The sequence below is a fragment of the Manis javanica genome, chromosome 12 (genome assembly GCF_040802235.1).
Source record: "Manis javanica isolate MJ-LG chromosome 12, MJ_LKY, whole genome shotgun sequence".
In the NCBI taxonomy this organism is placed as follows: Eukaryota; Metazoa; Chordata; class Mammalia; order Pholidota; family Manidae; genus Manis; species Manis javanica.
The window spans coordinates 85832870-85853344 of record NC_133167.1 but is presented as its reverse complement, the minus strand read 5'-3'; the positions used below and the strand labels follow the sequence as shown (position 1 = coordinate 85853344).

The following is a 20475-nucleotide window of genomic DNA, read 5'->3' as shown; positions in this document are numbered from 1 at the left end:
ATCTATATGCCTGTGTGGCCCGTGGAGCCTGGATGGGCAGAGGGGAGCCATCAGGCTCTGAGCAAGTAAGTAATATTTCCACTTAGATTATTCTTGCAACAACCTGGGGCTCTTGGGTGAAAGAAGTCAAGAGGGAAGGTCTTGAAAACTGCTTTTCCCTGTCCCCCAGAGGCCGAGAGAAGGGAGAGCCGCTCCCCCAGGGGGTAAGGAGGCAGAACTGGAGTCAGTGTCTCTCACTCCACTTGTTCAATGAATATCAGAGGTGTGAGCAGTCCAGGTGCACAACAGGGACTCTTTTACAATGGGAGGAAAAGAAAACTGCATTTCTGAGAGCCAGGAAAACAAGAAGGCATGTGTAGGCGATGATGTTGAGGGTGCGGAGGAGGCCGAGGACCCGATGGCAAGGTGAATCCAAGGTGAAGTAACCAGAGAAAAGAGAAAGGTCAGGCAGGGAACTGCCAACTTATCTGTACTTCCTCACAAGTTAGGAATCTGGCGAGCAAAACATACATCTCTTTCAACTACGGTTAAATGCCACATTGATGATGTAACCTGTGAAGCACTTAGGAAAATCACTGGCCCACAGGAACCCAAGTGGCAACTGGAAGCTAGGCTGAGAAGCCTCAGTGGGACCTCCACAGGACCTCCCACCCGCCCACCTGCCCTTGGAGAGCCATACTGCTCACTGGCAAGGTTTCCAAGGCATGGCGGGGATGCCCTGCATGTGGTTATGGTTACTCCACAAGCCTGTTCCTTGAATGTTCTGTTCTCACTCACCAAGCTAAACACCCTCAGCCCTTAATGTTTTTTCCTTCCATGTGTACATGCAGAAGGTCTTTAAAATGCGATGATAATCATACCTTATATCAATAAAGTTTCATCGGATCCTTACAATCTGGCTGGTCTTTTCTTGCTCAGTTCAATGGTGTGGTGACTGAGGCCGAAAGGGACACCAACCAGCCTGAAGCCACACAGCGAATCAGGGCCAGACCTGAATCTAGAACCTGAGCCTCCAACTCCCGGGGCCCTTTGTGCTCCATCAACCTGGAAGAAAGCAGAATGCCCTGGCAGCTGCTCTGCGATTCCACCAGCTAGACATCCTCTCAACATGTTGCGGCCGCTCTGCTGCCAGGCGGTCCCCAGGATTCCCAGTCCCACCTGTGAAGACCCGCCGTGGCCAGCAGGAGCCCTGAGCCTCTGACTGGCCTCAGGCAAGAACGTGCTTGGTGTCTGTACAAGACAACATGGCCAATGGTGGCATCTCACAATATTCAAGTATGTTAACATTACAGTCGTAACCTCGCAAGATCAGATGCTGTCCTTACCTGTAGGCTATAATTACCTACAGAATTACAGTCTTTTTCCTCCATTACTCAAACACACCCAAATCACAGAATCCAGATGATGCATTTACACTCAACATTGTATCACAAAGAGAACCTCCCTTCTAAATTTTTAAAAGAGAAAAGCCAGATTTATGCTCACAGTTGATACTCTTCCAGGGCTCCAGGAAGATTAAAAGGGATCCAGACTGCATCCATTAAAGTCTTGGCCAAGTCCCCCACCTAGAGCCTACTCAAAGACCCCTGCCAGGCTCTGCTCTGGCGAACAACTACTGTCAGATCAACTCTCAGATCTACTTTGTCATGTATCACAAAAGTAAAGTTTGACTTCCCCAGACAGTATGCCATTCAACCTAGGTCACACTTCCAGCAGAACTGCCACAGAGCACAGTTACACTGTGTCAGCTTTCAGAAAAAGGAGGGGGAAAAAAAAATATATATATATATATATATATATGTTTATACTAAACTAGTGTCAGTTAAGAGCCAGTTCTATGAAGTTCTCGCTCATCCCCATCAGATGTCACTCTATGTCTATTGACGTTATAAGAAAGTTCGCTTTAGGGTAAACTACACTCCAAAATAATAAGAAGAATAGTAATAAAAGAAAGTTCACTTTCGTTCCCTACCCTGGGATGTAAGAGAATCAGAGAAATGGTTCTCGAGTACAAAAGATATAAACAGAATTAGGTCAGTCTGTTCAGTCTAAGAGAGGAAAATAACCCCCACGTTATTCCGAATTCTTCCCACCAACTGCTATAAATCTGAAGTTAAAAACAAACCAAAAATAAACACAAAAGACCCACCTAATCAGTGAACTACCTTCAGATTTGGAAATAGTTTTTATTCCAGTAAAGATAAGTTTGGTTTTTCCTGCTAAACAGGACTATTGAGATTACAGAACCTAGTAAACAGGTACATCACCTTGTAAGATTACTGTTTCTGATTTAGTACAGTTTGTTTTCTTCTGTTGAACAGACATTCCTTTAGCAGATTTAAAAAAAAGGGGGGGGCCTCCCAGATCCCAGAGCATAATACATAAAGCCTCAGACAAGAAAACCACCTGAAACCCTTTCTAAGTTGTTAATGAATCTAAGATTCTAATAACAAACATTACACCAAATAAAGAGGCTGAAGGCCTTTAGGAAATTAAAATGGAATACTATTCCTTCTCTTGCAGCCAATTCCTTCTCCACGACCCTACCTCCAAAATAAAATAAATCTCCCCAGTGATGCATCTGGAGGACTAGAAAAATATTTATCACTTAGCCCCAATTTTCTGAGACCATCCCGATATCAAGTGTTCTACCCACTCTCCTCGTAAATACACGTCCCCATTTTCAAATTGCGAAACATCATCCCTGAGAAGCTGGAAGGTAACAGGATGGGAGGGGGCATGGGAATGGCAGCAGAGACTCGGTGGCAGGAGGCATGGGGAGAAGTGTCCACCCAAAAGAAAGAGTTAAAACCACAAAAAAACTGATATAATTGTCAAATCACTATATGTCATACACCTGAAACCAATGTGATACTGTATATCAACTGTACTTCGGTGGGAAAACAAAACCAAACACAAAAGCTTTTCAGAACAACTGGGATGCCCACTCCACCGGAATGCTCTCTCTGGGGACTTGGGATTTCATTACAGTAACTCGTGTGCTTGTGACTGATAATCTTCCTGTGTTTCTAAGGGATAAAATGATAGGAAACTAAGAAGCAAACTCATGACATAATATGCAGCCTCCTGTTACTTCCAGCTTTTCCCTTTGTAGAGTAAAAGTTTAACTGCCATATTTTCCTTCTGAAACAACGTGTCTGTCAATTTTGAAGGACAACTTGTCCTTTTATGCCTCCGTTACAATACACAGGGTGCAAGGGGAGAGCTGCCCTTTTCATGTGTGCTAAAAATTTTTTTAACTCCAGATACTAACACATCACTCATTTCCTTCACTGATAAATATACACTAAATAACCAGCTGGATAAATGGAAAGACAACAATGTTTCAAGTTGGTTAAACTAAGTATTACAAAGAGGGCAATTCTATCCAATCACTTTACAGCTCTAATATGATTTCAATAAAAATTCTTAGGATTTGCCAATTATTTTTCAAAAGTTTATCTGAAAAGATAAACTGGTGAGCATGTTTTAGATTCTTGAAAACAAAAACAGCGTCAAGAAGGGCAGTAGGTCTACAAGATATTAAGACACATTTATGCAAAAATGAGCATATTCTTGTTCTGCGAAACAGAACAGAAGGCACAGGAAAAGACCCTACAACATACAGGAATGTATTATATGATAAAGAAGATGTTCCCATACAGTGAGGAGGAAAGAGCTTCTAATAAACAGCCGGAGAATAATTGGTTGGCATAGGAAAAAGAAAGATGAAATTAAACCGTTACCTCTGAGCATACACCAAGATAAATTCCAGATAGATTAGATGGTTAAATAATAAAAATCACACCACGGGAAGGAAACAATCTAGAAGCAACAGAATCTGTTAAAGCTCTGTTAGAGGGTGACTGCCCAAACTCTGAAGTTATTAACAAAATCACACACAAAATAAAGATGGCAGATTTGGCTCCATAAGAAGAGGGAGGCTTTGGAATGTTGCCATCAAATTAAAAGGCGAACCGGCTGGTTGAGGAAAAATCATAGTAACCAAAAACCAGTAGTGTTACTACCTAAGGAGCTCACAAAAACCAGTAAGATCATCCAGACCCCAAAAGAGAATTGAGCAATTGGAACTGCTTACTCTGTGTCCAACACTGTGCTAAGCGCTTTACACGGCTCATCTCCTCTTATCTCCACACCCTTGCTCCACAGTCTCATAAGCAAGGTATTATCATGGCTTAAAAAAAGAAAAAAAAGGCAAGGTGGCTACATTTTCAGCCTTTAGCAGCGCGGACTCTTGATTGGGGCTTAGCAAGGAAGTGTTCCAGAAGATCATGACCTTGAAATTATACGCAAGATTATGCATACGTGGGTGTGTATTGCCATCCTCCCCATATACAGTTCTGCTCCACTCCAGGAATAATGCTTTAAGCTGATTGAAGATTGATTTTTGAATCCGGAAGTGGAACCAATAGAAGATTCTCTTCCTTCAACAGTTACAGGAAAGTTCTAACCAAAGGGACCATTGGTGGTAACCAAATAGACCTGTCTGAGATCAAGACAAGAAGCAGCGAGCCTGGACGATATACAGCAGGAGGAAAGGGGAGGGATGCCCAGTGGGCAGCCTGTGGGTCTAATCCAAGTGACCTCTGGTGACCAACAGGTGACATCCTCATTACAAGGAGACATTTGCCTGGACGGCCAAGATGCCACAAAAAAGATTTTCCAGGGATTCCTAGAGATACCACATGGTCATCCTCAAAGACACACACAATTGGGACAGGATATAAAAGGCACCCTTTATGTGGAAGACGCAAAAGAATCAGTTTTAGCATCATCTCTCTCTTTGAGGTGTTCTCTCTTTGGGGTACTTCCTTTTAGGGTGATTCCTTCCAAGAAACTATATTGATGAGGCAAATAGGATGACTGGGAGCTGTGGAGGGCTGGAGTGGGGGTCACTGAACAGACCGCCAAAGCACGATTTTGTGGAGCAGGAAGCTTAATAGATCTTTTTAAGAAAAATACAAAAGGACTTTGGGAACACAATGCCAGGGCCCCTCGGGAGACCTAGGAGGGGGTCTGTGCAAGTGAGGGTCCAGGTGTAAGCTTCACTGGCTTCATGGCAAATCCAGCCCCGCCCCAAGGGAAGAGGGATGCTGGCAGCTGTGGCTTGGGGAGTGGTCCAGGGGGCTTGAGCTCCGTAAGCAAAAATGCTGATACATTTGAGAGGGGTCACACTGACTTCCTCTGTCTTCCCGGAGGAGATGGAAACTTGATAAAACTGTCAAAAGTTACCTCCTACACAAATTATGAAACATAACTCATGGCTGTCTTCCTTCTGTACAAATATGAATACAAACACACACACCCTTTGAATTAAGATACATGAGAAACATTAATGCTTCGTTAGCATTATGTGCCTTTGCATCCTTTCCACAGAATTTCGACAAGACCACCATAGGTAGAGTCTAACTTCCCCACATCCAGTATGTCCTTATTTCTTCCAGTAAAAGAACCCCCTGGGGTTGGGTTTTTCTGGGCACAAGGCCACCCAGCAAGAGGCCACGTTCCACCACCCCACCTCTGCCTTCTCTCAGCGAGGTGTGGTCTTGTGACCCAGTTCTGGCTGTGGGGTGGGAGCCAGGGGGAGAGGTAACTTCAGGCCAACATCTTTAAAAAGAAAGCTGCTCATCCCGGACTCTTTTTCCTGGTCTCATGGGCTGGTGGTGAGCCAGCATCCACTGTGTGGATGGGGACCACAGCTGGGAGACGGTGGGGTGAGCCACGCTGACCTCACGCAGCAGAGCAGCCTGCTGCCCTGGACTAGCCACCCTGAGGACTGTTAGTGAGAGAACTAAAAATCCACCTGTGCTCAGCTGCACTTCTGGGTCCCTTGGCTACGCAGCCTGGCCTCCCTTTAACAATGCAACAGTGGGAGCATTTCAGCATCTCAGCTCCCTCAGAAGGTGCAACTGGAAAAGCTTGCCTTAAATTTTATTTCACATCATTGTGAGAAGCATTTTATTTCAGTTCCTTTAAAAAGTCATCTTAGGAGCTAGAGGGTATTATGCTCAGTGAAATAATCCAGGCGGAGAGAGACAAGTGCCAAATGATTTCCCTCATTTGTGGAATATAACACAAAGCAAAACTGAAGGAACAGAACAGCAGCAGACTCAGAGACTCCAAGAAGGGACTAGGTTACCAAAGGGGAGGGGTGGAGGGAGGGCAGGTGGGGAGGGAGGGAGAAGGGGATTGTGGGGTATCATGCTTGGTGCACTGGTGTGTGTGGGGTCACGGGGAAGACAGTGTAGCTCAGAGAAAACAAATAGGGTCTCTGTGGCATCTTACTACACTGAGGGACAGTAACTGCAATGGGATATGGTTGGGGGGACTCGATAATAAGGGTGAATGTGATAACCACATTGTTTTTCTTGTGAAACCTTCATAAGAATGTATATCAATGATACCTTAATAAAAAAAAAAGTCATCTTACATCTCAGTGGTGACCTTTTCCTAAAGAGAGAAAATTTCCCAGTCGTGAACATGCCTGCCACATGGATGAGGTGGTCTCACCAGCCTGAAGACAGGCTGAGCCCACCCTTCTTCCTACTCTAAGGACTTCAGTAAGACTACTGCCTTTCTGGAAATCAGGTAGTTGCATCTTTAAAGGTGACACCTGTAGACAAAAAAGCTGAAGGGTGTAGGGAGTTCACATTTAGATAATCCCTACAATGGCCAAGTCTTTCAGGCAGAGTGGATTTGGCTATCACACAGAGGATATTATCTCCTTTGGGGAGATTTCCTTGAAAATAATATGATTTTGTAAGTCCAGAAATACCATATAATGAATATAAGTATCTCCCCAATTTAAAGGCTAAAATAATAACCAACCCACATTCTATAAATGAGTTAATCATTGTTTTTGGCTATAACACTAACTGGTTAATGGCCACTTCCAGCATCTGCCCACCAAGTATTTTTTGAGAAACTGTTTTTCTTATGGACTCATAATTAGCCAAGTTATTTTGTTATAGTATCTTACAGAACTACCATAATCAAGGCTATCTTACTGCTCCTGCCAGTGCCTCAACATGTACAATGAAGTAATACCATATGTATTTTCTATTTCCTTGGGGCAAGGCATGGATAGCTACTGAGTAGAGTGTATTTGTTTTAAATTGTTTTCTGAACAAATGGTAAGTCACTGACTCCAAACCTAGGCATCCACCCTAGATGTCACAGAACCACAGGAACTTTTAGTTGGAAAGGACTTTTGCCAAGATAATTGGGCAAACATCCTCATATTCAGATGAGCAGATGAGTCCCTGGACATTAAGGATTGTCCTTAATCCTTAGTCAGGCACCAAAATTTTTATGACTAGGATTCACATCTCTTAGGTAGGATGTAATGAATTCTAAGTTTTCTTCCCAACCCGAAAGGATATGCACACTTGGTATGTGTAAGACACACACACACACTCACACACACACATATCCATTCACCTCATTTTAAAAGGCAGCACAAGCTATTTTATAAAGCAAAGAATCCTTCTGCACACAAACAACAGTGTGCTTTGTTTTAAATATTTCAAATTCCTTTATTAAGGGAAAATTATATACATGTTCATTCTTTCATTCAATGACCTCACAAATATTACAAAAATGACAAAACAGACCCAGTTCTTGTCCTCATGGAGCCTGCACATTAGTGAGTTTGGTAAGCAAAGAAACAAGTACATAACTAACAAACTGTCATGCAAATGTCAGAAAAGTGCAGCGGCTACAAGAAAGGCCAAGGGCCGTGTGGGGTGGGGGGATTAGTGCAGATAAATCAGGGAGTCAGAGGCTGCTCTGTGGCCTGAGGGATGAGCCTGGAAATCTGGGGTGGCCCAAAGATTGAGTCATTCCTGCTAATGGTTCTATGTCACCAAACCAAGACTTACTTCCTAACCTACCTGTATTTTCAGCCCCCCCAGCAATGGAACCTTTCAGTCACCATGGAAATTTCTGGTCAGCACTAGGAAATTTACTGAGAGATCCCTTCTCTTCCCCTTAGGAGGGTGACTTTGCCTAAAACATTGGATTCTCTAATAATTTCCTTTTTCCAGCTCCCTCTCTACCTTTAGAAACCTTTCCTTCTCTGCAATTCAATAGAGCATCTTTCTGCTTGGTACAGGGGATGCTGCCTGATTCATGAATTGCTTAATAAAGCCAATCATTAGATCATTAAAATTACTCAGTTTAATTTTTTTAAACAGGGGTATCAGCTTCCCAGCAGAGGGAATAGGAGCCTCTGCTTTGGGGCAAGTGTGGCTGATGCACAAGGAGCAAGGGACTTACCACCCCAGGTGGCACCTGGTGGGGTCGGGAGAGCACAGGCCATCGGGGGCCTGCTGGAGGGTGGGCTTTGAAAAGTGAATTTCGGATGACACAGAAGACAACAAAGAAAAGGAAAACTTTTGATAAATAACCACAGTTGAAATGTTGGTGGGTAATATATCCTGTTTTTATCTTTTTATCTTATACTGGAATCAAACTATTTACATATTTTTGACTTATGTCTTTCCCAACTAGAAGGGCCATCCATGAACACAAAGCACCTTGTCTATCTTGTTCTGTTACTCAGTAATATTGATTAAACAAACCTTCCAAATCCACCCTTATATATACACAAGCCGGTGTTATGAGCATGGCTAGAGAGGCAGGCAGGCAGCCAGACACACAAATGAGATTTAAATATACATCCTGTGCTCTGCCAGAGGTGAGGCCTTCCCCCATTCCTCCTGTTTGCAGGGGGAGTGGGAACTGGGATGTCCCCCAGGTCCCTTCCAGACCCCTGCAGAACCCATGTTCTGATCTCCTTTCCTTAGCATGTGTGTCTACATGATTTACATAGTTGGTTCCCTATGAAGGGATATTTAGAGGGTTCATTGTTCCTTCTCACAAATGAAACCATGCTGAACCCCACCCATGTGTCTTTTCACACCCATGTGATTAGTTCTTAGAGTTAAAACTCCAGAAGTGGAATTGTAGTGTCAAAACAGACACATTTTTATATTTAGATACTTAGAACAAAAGTGCCCTCCGGAAAGGCTGTACCAATTCCCGTTTTTATACAACAGTGTATGAGGCAGCCTTTTCCCTAAACCATAATCAACCCTGAGTTCAGTTAATCTGCTAAAACTTTGGCAAATCCATAGAGACGACTTGACGCTGCTGGTTTCACTGGAACTTGATTGTTAATGCGCCTGAATCTTGTAATGTATGTACTGAGCCATTGGCTGACTTCTTTCCTTCTCATCCAACATTCCTTCCTTCCATTCTTTCCTTCTTTCTTTTTTGGTAAATGGAGTGTTTAAGTCCTTTGCCTTAAACGGGTGACACTGAATGTGTGGCAGCTGGACCAGCAGGGTCAGCATCTCTTGGAATTTGACATGCAGATTCTTGAGCCCCACCCCAGACCTAGTATATCAGAAACTCTGGGGGTCCAGCCCCCAATGGGCCTCCCAGGGGGTACCTTAAATCACTGTTCTCTCATCTCACTGTAGACCTTCTCTGGACACAGGAAATGCATCTGTATCCTCCAAACGAGACGTAAAATGCCTTCTGATCAACAGCAAGTTCAACAGTTCCCCTCACAATGGTATTTATGGACTGAATACCACTTATTACTTCTTTTTGTCCAAAATATTCTGAATTTTGTTCAACAAAACTCTTAAGTCCAGGGTATTTTCAGCACCTGACTCACAACAGCTGAATGATGGCTCGAAGAGGGTACCCTATTCTTCGCCTAACACTGGTCTCTCTTTTTTGAGCAACAGTCCACATTGTCTGTATGAGGCCACCCCTCCCACCCTCAGGGGTTGGGGGCGGTGGATGGTTCTGGCTCCTGAGACCCCGGGAGGGGAAGTGACTTGAGCCTGACTAAGCCATGCACCCCACCCACAACACTCAGTCCAGCAGAGGGCACACGACCCAAGTCCATCCCATTTTGTCCTGACAATCTCTCTAAACCTTTGACCACTACCCCTCCCATTTCCTGCATCAAATTCTAAAGGCAGGGAGCCCTGCTAAGAGCTGCTACCTGTAGAGGTGGCATCTGCTGTGGTAACCACAGTGCATCCAGCAGGCACCCCTCCCAGGAGGCAAGCTGAGACCGTTAGTGGCATCAGCAGACAGTACAGGCAGAAATGTGACTCAGCACTGGGATTAGCCCACGTGGTGGGCATTTTCATTAGTCACTGCCTCTTGGTGCAATAAACCCTTTATTGAAGACCTTCTGTAAGCCTGGAGGAATGACAGCTGGTAGACACATTTCCCAGGATGTGGGGCCAGTAATGGATACAGGGAGACTGTGTGGCAACGTTCTTAAGCCTCTTTCCGGGGCTCCTGATACATCTGCTTGGTAAAAAGCAGCCTCAGATGTTCCCACAATTCGTTCTACCCCACCACCGTTGACGGACCAAGTTCAGAGACATCCCCTAACTCTAGGAGACAGTAACGCGCCCTGGCGCTGGGGTCTTTCTTTCCTCCCTTTCAGTGTTGATATTTTTCTTCTCAAATAAGATACTCAGAATCGTTTTCTCTTCAGCACGCGCCCTTTAATTAAATTCAATCAAAAACGTCTGCTGAGTTTGGCAAGGCTCGCTGGGGCTGCTTATTCTCTCTGACCCGGAGGCCACCGCACAGGGCAGGGCCCCGACGAGCCCCACAAACGCCAGCCGCCGCGGGGCCCCGGCGGAGCGCTCGAGCAGGGCCAAACAAGGGAACGGCGTCCAGCTTCCACGCAGGGCTTTCAAACGCGCCAAGGCAGGATGGGGTGGAGAGAAGGGAGGAGGAGGGCTCGGCAGCGAGCTGGTGCCTGCAGGGGAAACGGAGCCCACATCCGCCCCCTCAAGATTGCTGGGAGGGCAGGAGCGCTGCTCCTGGGGGGCACTGCCCTGCTGATGAACGGTGTGGCCCCAAACGACCTCTCCGCTGTGGAAAGAGGCGAGAAATCCGGGATTTGACACTGTCAGATGCAGTAGGCATGCTCCGCAGGAGACACAGGCGACAGCACCGAGTACAGCCCTTCCGCTCGGCAGGGAACACGCGTCTGTGCGGTGACACTGCTGAGTGAGCAAGGATTTGGCAGTCAGGGCCGGCAGCACAGGCGCGCACACGCACACACATGCACACATGGGGTCATATACATGCACACAGGGTCACACACACATGCACACATACACATCCCCAGTCACACATGCAGACACACATTCACCCCATACACACACACACATACACTCCTCAAACATTTCAGTCCCAACATAAGACCCTCCTTAGCACCTCCGACCTTTCAAGCAGAGACCTGGAATCAAACAAGATAGACAATTAATTATCAGGGGACTGAAAACGATGTTTACTTAAAAGAAAAAGGCCACACCTGGGAAAGGACTGCCGACTGAGAACCGCAAGGAGAAACTAAAAGGAGTAGGTTAGGGCGACCGGAACTGAGAGAGAGACGAGGGAGCCACTGGAACAGTACGAGCTCTGGTCTCTGGAGAATATTCCTCACTCTCTTCAGGGCAGAGCCGGCATCCTGCCGGGAAGGGACAGCACGCGTCTCCCTCTTTCTGTGAACGCAACCGTGCTGTGCAGACCGCCGCCCAGCCACCAGAGGGCACCAGAAACTCTGTCACACATTCAATCAACACATTTTTTTGAAGACAATGTCTTCAAGATTTGTATTTCGGTTAACTACAAAAGTCACCACCAGCCCGCCTCCCGCATCCAACACAGGGCGTTTATACGCCATTCAACCAGTGAACACCATTGAGCAGCATGAAGAAGGGGGAAGCCTTCCAGCTTCTCAGAAGCCACAGAAAATATGCTCTGAACCATACAATTCGGAGGTGTGAGGAGAAACAACACACTCAGGAGAGGTAGGATCGATCCTAAGCCAGCAGGAGATGAAGGTATCAAAAAATGCAATACCATCCTCCTTCATTCCGTATTCTCTTTTCTCTACCATGTAGCATAAGTTCGTATCAGATGACTTTCTCATTTCATCCTACCCAGGAGAGCAGTCAGCAGAACAAAATAGTCTCGCTCGACTCCGGTCAGTCTGTGCCAAGCACTAAGCAGGTGGTGGCTGGCGCCCCCTGGTGGGAGGACGAGAAAACAGCGCCTCCTAGCCGGCAAGAAGCAGAAAGGAGGTAGAAGGTCAGAGATCCTCCCTCTGGCCCTCTTCCTCTCTGCTACTGTCAGCTACTCCTGAAATTTGGGCACATCTCTTAGTTATAATCCTGTCCTCAAGGGAACCTGTCAACCTGCACTTGGGTATCCATTGGAAAGGTGGCCCATGTTATTCAGAACTTGACTTGTGTTCCCAAATGTCATCACTGTGGGCTACTGGTCATTTATTAGGAACGACAGCTTCACACATGGTGAAACCAGTGGGCATACAGATTTGAAGACAAGCAAAGGAACTGGGGAAGGGGCAGAGACAGCAGGGCACCATTAGACACTGTGTTGTATACTTGGAGCCAATATAATATTGTATATTAACTATACTCCAATTTTAAAAAAAGACTATTAGACTCAAAGAAATGCTTAGAAGATGATGTCTGGCAGGTAAAATGTCAGTCATCTTCCCACCATTCTATCTTGCCCAAGCCTTGCTAGTTGTGTTTTCTCAAACCTCTATTTAAGAACAGTTCTGATGTAGCCATAGAAACATAACATTGTGCAGTTGTTAGGAAAGCAGGATACGCGGACAAAAATAAGTCAGCAAAGAAACCCAGAAGAGGCATTCTGTCTGCTCTGTATAAATGCAATATAACATATGGGTATTTATCTACAGAATGGGCTGGACACTGCTGCTCAAACATTGTACTTACCTGGAACTATGTTATCACTAGGGTAAGAGTCATAAAAATTTATTTTCTAGCAGCTAAACAGAAACCTCTGCTAGCTAATGAAGTACTGATATGGAAGACCCACTCTGGAAATTGCTGGTAATTTCACCACTTCTGCTTCAGCTAGGTTCACCAGCCCTGAATCCCAGCTGTCATTAACTAGCTCTGTGCACTCAGTTTCTCAACTTTGCCAGACCTCTGTTTATTCATCTGTAACACGGAGAGAATGTTATCTACTTCCTAGGGTCTACGAAAGGATTAAAAGAGATAATGTGTAGGCCTCAGGATCTCTGACACTCCTTTTATATATTGGGCATACATGTAAAAAGTCTATAAAGCATTTCTCATGTAACCAAGGGATCTGTGATCCAAAGGAGTTTTAAGAGTTATTGCTGTAAAGCAAAGCATTTTTGCAAGATTTCTGGGAGGTCTCATCCTTATCAGTGACATACCAGGCTGTCAGGCTTTTCTGGGGACACGCAGTATGAGACAGATGTATGAGTTATATTAGAAATAGAACTATCCTGCTTTCAGAAAATAGATACGACTCTAAAATTCTATGTAATACCCCTAAATTTAAGCAAGCTAAATATAATTTCTTTTACTTACAATTGTTATTAATAACATTGGCAGTAGACATACCATAAGATGGGTTCAGGCAACACTGTACTATGTACAGGCAAAAAAAAATTACATCCGAAGTGTCCTTAACAGTAAGAATTTAGAGAATGAAGAAATGCCAAAGTGAGGGATTCTCTCACTCTCTGAAGTTACCAAATCTGCACATGCAGAAAAGATGGAAGGTAAAGAAAGAGTAGAGCATAGTGGTTTATCATCTATCATCTGTCAGAAATAATATTTGTCATATTAGTATGAAAAATAAAGTCTAGACTGTCCAAGAAAAATGTAAGCCCAAGAGAGCAGGCAGAGCATTTGGAAACATCACTGTTTTCATATAGGAAGCTATATTGCTTAAAAATAAACTTTCAAATGGGCTGAAGACTGACCCACGTCAGTGTAAAATCTATGAAAAAAGCTCAATTATGAATGTCCTTTTTTCCCAAACTCCAGACACCTTCCTCCATTCACAAGCTCACCTCCACTTGTCTGACTCTCTAGCAAATCACTTGGCCCCAGTATTATAAATGAATATTCAGATTTGAAACATCTGAAAATGCTTTCCTCTGCTCATGTAAATTCCTACAGAAATAGTAAATAACATTCACAGTGCCTGAGCACAATTAGGCAGTCAATTAGTGTTTGCTGAATGAATGACGATGGAGAGAGAACAATCATCAAATGTTAAACAGAAGGAAAGAGAGGTTATAATACTGTTTTTCCAAAATGGTATTACAAATCTGCAGGAAGAGAAAGGATTACTTGGTACAGATCTTCCTCACCTTACAATGGGGTTGCATACAGGTAAACAAATCATAAATTGAAAATAACATAGAAAATGTCTCTAATACACCTAAGCTACCAAACACCACAGCTTAACCTAGCCTACCTTAAATATACTCAAACACATCAGCCTACGGGGGGGGCAAAATTATCCAACACAAAGCTTATTTTATCATAAAGTGTTCAATATCTCATGTAACATATTGAATGCTGTACTGAAAGTGAAAACAGAATGGTTGTGTGGGTTTAGGATGGTTTTCAGTGTATCAGTTGTTTACCCTTGTGATTGTGTGGCTAACTGGGAGCTGTGGCTCACTGCCCTGCCCAGCATCTCAAGAGAGGATTATACTGCAGATGGTTAACCCAATAAAAGATCTGAATTCAAAATTCAAAGTATGGTTTCTATGGAATGCATATTGCTTTTACATCATCATCATGACGTCAAAAAAGTTAAGTCCAATCATTGTAAGTTGGGGAACATCAGTTCTTAATACTAGTACTGAAATAACTGGTTAGCTACTTTGAAAAAAAAAACCCTTCTCTTATACTAGTGATTCTAGAAATTTCAATAGGGTAAATGGTTTATGATAATGAAAAGGAAGTCATAAAACCACTAGAAGAAAAAAGTTGAAGGATTCATACTTCCTGATTTCAAAACTTACTATAGAGCTACAGTAATCAAAACAGTTTAGTACTGGCATAAGGCTAGAAATACAGCTCAATGGAAGAGAACAGAGAGTCTAGAAATAAAAACTCACATAGACAGTCAATTTTCTATAAGATTGCTAAAACCATTCTATGGGGGAAAGATAATCTTTTCAACAAATGGTGCCAGGAAAACTGGATCCACATACAAAAGAATGAAGGAACTCTTACCTCATACAATATGCAAAACTTATTTACAATGGGTAAAAGACCTAAACTTAAGAGCTAAAATTATAAGACTCTTAGAATCATACATAGGGGGAAATCTTCACAACATTGGATTTGGCAGTGATTTCTTGAATATAACACTAAAAGCATAGGAAACAAAAGAAAAGATAAATTGGACTTCATCAAAATTAAAAAAATTTGTGCATCAAAAGTCGCTATCAATACAGTAAAATGGCAACCCACAGAATGGGAGAAAATATTTGCTAATTATATATCTGAGAAGGGATTAATATCCAGAATATACAAAGAATGCCCATAACTCAATAACAACCTAATTCAAAAATGAACAAAGGACTTGAATAGTCATTCCTCCAAAGAAGATATACCAATGGTCAATGAACACCTGAAAAGATGATCGGCATCACTTATCATCAGGGAAATGCAAACCAAAACAAAATACATCATTTCACACTCATTAGGACAGCTATTTAAAAAGACAAACAAAACCCAAAAACCCCAAGAACAACAAGTGACAGTAAGGATGTGGAGCAATTGGAACTCTCATGCTTTGCTGGTGATAAAGTAAAATGGTGAAATCCTGTGGAAAGTGGTTTGGTGGCTCTTCAGGAAGTTAAACATAGTGTTACCATATGACCCAGAAATTCCACTCCTAGGCATATACCCCGAAGAACTAAGCAGGAATCCAAACAGATACTTGCAGGTCAATGTTCATCGCAGAATTATTCACCGTAGCCAAATGTGGAGACAACCCAGATGTCCATCGACAGATGAATGGATAAACAGAATGTAGTATATCCATACAATGGAATATTATTCAGTCATATAGACTGTAATCCTGATACATGCTACAACAGGAATGAACCTTGATGGCATGATGCTAAGTAAGCCAGACACAGAAGGACAAATATTGTATAATTTCACTTATAGGAGGGACCTAGAATAGGCAGATAGAGGCAGAAAGTAAAATAAAGGTTACCACAGGTTAAGGGAGGGGAGAATGGAGAGTTAGTATTTAATGGGTGAAGAATTTCTGTTTGGGATGATGGAAATGTTCCGGAAGTGGATAGTGGCATGGGAATGTACTTAATGCCACTAAATTCTGCTCTTAAAAGTGATTTTAAGAATGGTGAATGTTATCTTATGTGTATTTTACCACAATAAAATAATGCACACACACAATTTTTGAAAAAGTAGCCCCCAAAAAGGCAGAGTGAGCCTTAGAAGAGAGACCTCCAACTTCCATGGCCATTCAGGATGTTATCACTTGATTTCCTGACCTCAGGTTAACAAATTCACATACCCTACAACCCACTCTGGCTACCAATCAACTCAGACGTCAGACGTTAAGTCATCCACTTTGCTAGCTCAGGTCACCAGTAGCCATGCCCCCTTCTTTTCCCCTCCCTTTTCTCATCTTGACTTTAATACTGAAACATGGACCAGCTGGGAAAAGCTGAAGGGTAGAGGTAGAGGGGGGGAGCAGTTGGCCACTAAAAGAGAGAAGAAATTGTAGACAAAACCCTCCCTGAGCCCCCTTAGAGTTTCCATTCTTGATAAGAGTATCTACCTTACCTTTCAGTGATTTGCAGAGAGGAACTTTTCTTCCATTATTAACTCTTCTACCATTTCAACTATCCTCACATCCGGAAGTTGTGATAACTAAACTCAACATATACACACAAACAATTCCCTTGTCATGCAAGTCACAAAACATTTTTTATGGCAGTAAAAATTGTGTGGTGAGGAGGTGGTGAATGATATGAATTAGCAAGTAATGGGTTTCAGAAACATTGCTCCCTAAGTTTGTTTATTTTGAGTCATGTTTTTCTGTGTCTAAGACTTCAAAGCCGGCACCTCCCTCTTCATGTCAGGGACATCTGTCCCAGTGACTTGCCCAACAAGAGAAGCTCACTTACTGTTGCTGACTTTGCAGTTCATTAGAACCCTGTAAAACCCACATCTAAATTACATAATCAGAAAGGAGCACAGCAAAATATCAAGACCTCAGAAACTCCTCCCGACTCTGACACTGTCCTATTCCATTATGACATATTCCAAATGCAAATGAAGATTGGTCTACAAATTTAGTAAGAATTGACAACAGGTGCGTATCTTGCATTTCAGGCAGTGGAGCTTCATAAGCACTGGAGGAATTAGTTACACACCACGTTCCCCCATGGCTCTGCTGTATGTCATGCTTCAAATCTCTCCCCCAAATATTTACTGCTCTTAGAAAACCCACCCTGGCACGTGGCCAGAAATAATCAACTAAGGAATCTGTGATTTCAAACATCTCACCAAACCACTATATCCCCGAACACACATCCACAGTCTTAAGGGTGTATCTTCCTGGGAAATGGAAATTAACCAAGGAGAAAATTAACTCCAAAGAGTTATGGCTTTGCTTGTTCTCTAAGACTTGCTGCATTAAGGCCCAAGGCAGCTCTCCCTTAAGGACATGCTGCCTTTCTCAAAAATATACGTCCCACGGAACCTTGTACTACATGCATCTGGCTTATAGGTACACATACATGTAAATGTACTAACACTCAGACCTTGTGCTAAGAATGTACACCATGCCAAAAAGTAGGCATGATTATAGCCATGTTAAAGATGCAGGAATTGTTCAACTGAAGAGTTAAACAAGTATTTTCCAAAGCTTCCTGGCCTAAGCTAGTCAGCGATCTAGCTGGAATTCCCACCCAGCTCAGCCTGACTCCACAGCTTCTGCTCCTAATCACCATATTGGGCAGTGTCCCTGAATAAATGAAGTGAAATTTCTCCTACCTTTTACCAATGAGCAAGCTCCTTTGTTCCCTTGGGTTTGGGGAAGATAGACAGTCACCATTTTTAATAATAACAAGTTTTATCTTAAAATCAGGCATTTCTTTTCATGTACATCCATACTTGTTTATATTTCACAATAGAGCTGTGCTAAGAGTGATTTACCTGGTTAATTTTAATACTTAAATTTAGTATTTAAATTACTCTGAAAAATAAATTGTGACCATTCTGAAACAAAATTTCTCCCTCAACAAATGCCAGTAGTAATGCTCTACTTGTGAGATTTTCATGCATGTATTTTTTTTTTTAAAGGAACAATAGATTTTGAAAATGCAACGGCCTGCATAGAAGTTCCTTGAGGTCATGTTATCCATGATAGCCATTGTGTCCGGCAGGAAATCCGTAGGCGAGTAACATTAACCATGAGTCCATACTTTCTTAGACCCTGGAGAGACTTGTGGCTTGTACATCTGAATAAGGCAGGACTTAGATAAAAAACATATCTTCTACTTTTCATGTCTAGTACAGGTGACGAATCTCACATTTCTAAAGTGCCCACCTGGGGCACACCAAGTGGTTTGTAGGGCTGGCTCATTAAGTACACTTTGATGAGACTGTCTACATGTGCTTCCAAAGGCATTCACTTGAGTGGATAAGGGCGCCCCACCACCACCACGACAAGCTTTGCTAAATATGTAAGGTACACACAGAACCTCATTGGAGACAGACAGTCTCTATCTATTGCCAAGCCAACAGATAATTTAACAGTTGAGAACCAAATTCCTCACCCTAACAACAGAACATTACATAGAAAGCACGGAGTGCATTTCTTCAGCATGCTATCAGCAAACGATCCCAATATTTACTTTCAAATTAAACAGTAAACCCTGACACATAGTCCCAAGGATTAAACAATCAACTTTTAATTCTTGGCTAAAACAATATATTGCTCAGAGATAAACTATAACTTGTTATACATACATGATCTATGTCATCCTGAGAACAGCTGACAAAGAGGACATTGTTTTCATTCTCTATTTACAAACAAGAAAACAGACACAGAGAGGTTAAGGAAAAGATAAAAGATCTCCAGCTGTTAAGGGGCGGACAGCCTAGAATAAAGCTCAGGGCTATCTGCTTCCAAAACTCTTCACTTCATCTCAAAGTCTTTTAAAAAGTTAAATCAACCTTCGCAACTTCCTCTTATTAGGTATTATGCATTGCTAATTCAGCTTTCCCTTGTCCAGGAAGAGTTAAAGAAAAAAATGGGGCGCATTCGGCCAACTGAGACAAAAGTTGGTTGTTTCCTAGGAAATACAGGTTTCAACTCTCCTTTGGGAAGCAGCTGCCGCAAGAACTCTGGAGTTAGACAACCTGGGCCCCCCACTTTCTAGCGGTGTGACCTTGGACAAGTCACTTCATCTCTCTGTGCTTCAATTTCCTCATCAGTAAAACGAAGACAAGAGAACCTAACTCAGTGTTCTTGGGGATTAAACGACACACAGAGTATTTAGAACACTGTTTCCCGCCTTTTATGTACTCAATAATTCTCAGTTATTCTTATGATTAACGAGCTGCCTGAACTTTCAGATTAGTGATCACATGCAAACAGCTGAAGGCACCACTAAAACATTTATCATTTGGATATTTGGGAGGTACTCTGCTTTGAAATGATGATCAAAAAACCCTCCCATGGCCCAGGTTGCCTCTATGTGATAGTTAAGCGCACCTTCCTCAAACTAAACTGCTTTGGCATTGATTGAATTAAAATACAGTATGAATTCCTTGGCATTACCTCACCTCCAAGACACACACACTCTAACAATTTTAATCAAACGCTTCAAGCCTGGGTTCTCAAATAAGTTATTATCAACGCATCCTCTCTCTGGCAAGAAGCATGGCTATCTTTCAGACCCTGCAACTTGATCTAAATCACATTCTCTAAAAATGTCCCTTCGCAGCTTGCATTTCAGTACTTGGTGTCCCTAATTGTTGCTGTCCCAGAACAAAAGCCTAATTACTTCTGCTACAATACAGCCCTTTTTCTGAGATCATCATGAAGCCATCGTAGCAAACAAGAGAGGGAGTTCTTGTGAGCAGCGAGCACTGTATCAAAATTCCTGGATCCTGAAGGCCACCACGAGCTGAGTTATCTTGGAGACTCGAGTCCTTTTCTACCATCCACACCTCCCTGCAAATGTGAACGTTTCAGAGCCCTTAAGGACACGTGTGTTTTCCTACTGGTAAGAGTTCGGACAAACTCGGGGTCCCCTGCTCCCACCCGCCCAGAGAGAAGAGGCGCAGGACAGGAGCCCCGCCTGGGCTCAATTTTGTCGGTGGGGTCGTGGCCGGGCGCCCCCAGGGCACCCCTCAGGGCGGAACTCCGGACGGGATGTCGCACCCGCCAACCTCGGAGTCCCTGCGCTCCCGCGGGTGCGCGCGGGCCCCCCGCCTTCCCAGCCCTGGGGACAGAGGCTCGTGCGCTGCTACTCCGGGCTGGCACGCAACCCCCGGCCGGCGGCCCAGGGAGGGCTCTGGGACT

The 20475-nt window shown here is 43.4% G+C and overlaps 1 protein-coding gene and 1 long non-coding RNA gene across 9 annotated transcripts in view; both read right to left on the bottom strand.

The window, feature by feature from the left end:
• TACC1 (transforming acidic coiled-coil containing protein 1) overlaps positions 1–20475 on the bottom strand; it is a 95777-nt gene that overhangs the window by 52880 nt on the left and 22422 nt on the right. The window lies entirely within an intron of this gene.
• Positions 10207–20471, bottom strand: LOC118971790 (uncharacterized). Its single transcript, XR_005060454.2, has 2 exons — positions 11381–20471; positions 10207–11069 (listed from the first exon to the last, which is right to left on the bottom strand). It is a non-coding gene; the product is annotated as an uncharacterized lncRNA (long non-coding RNA).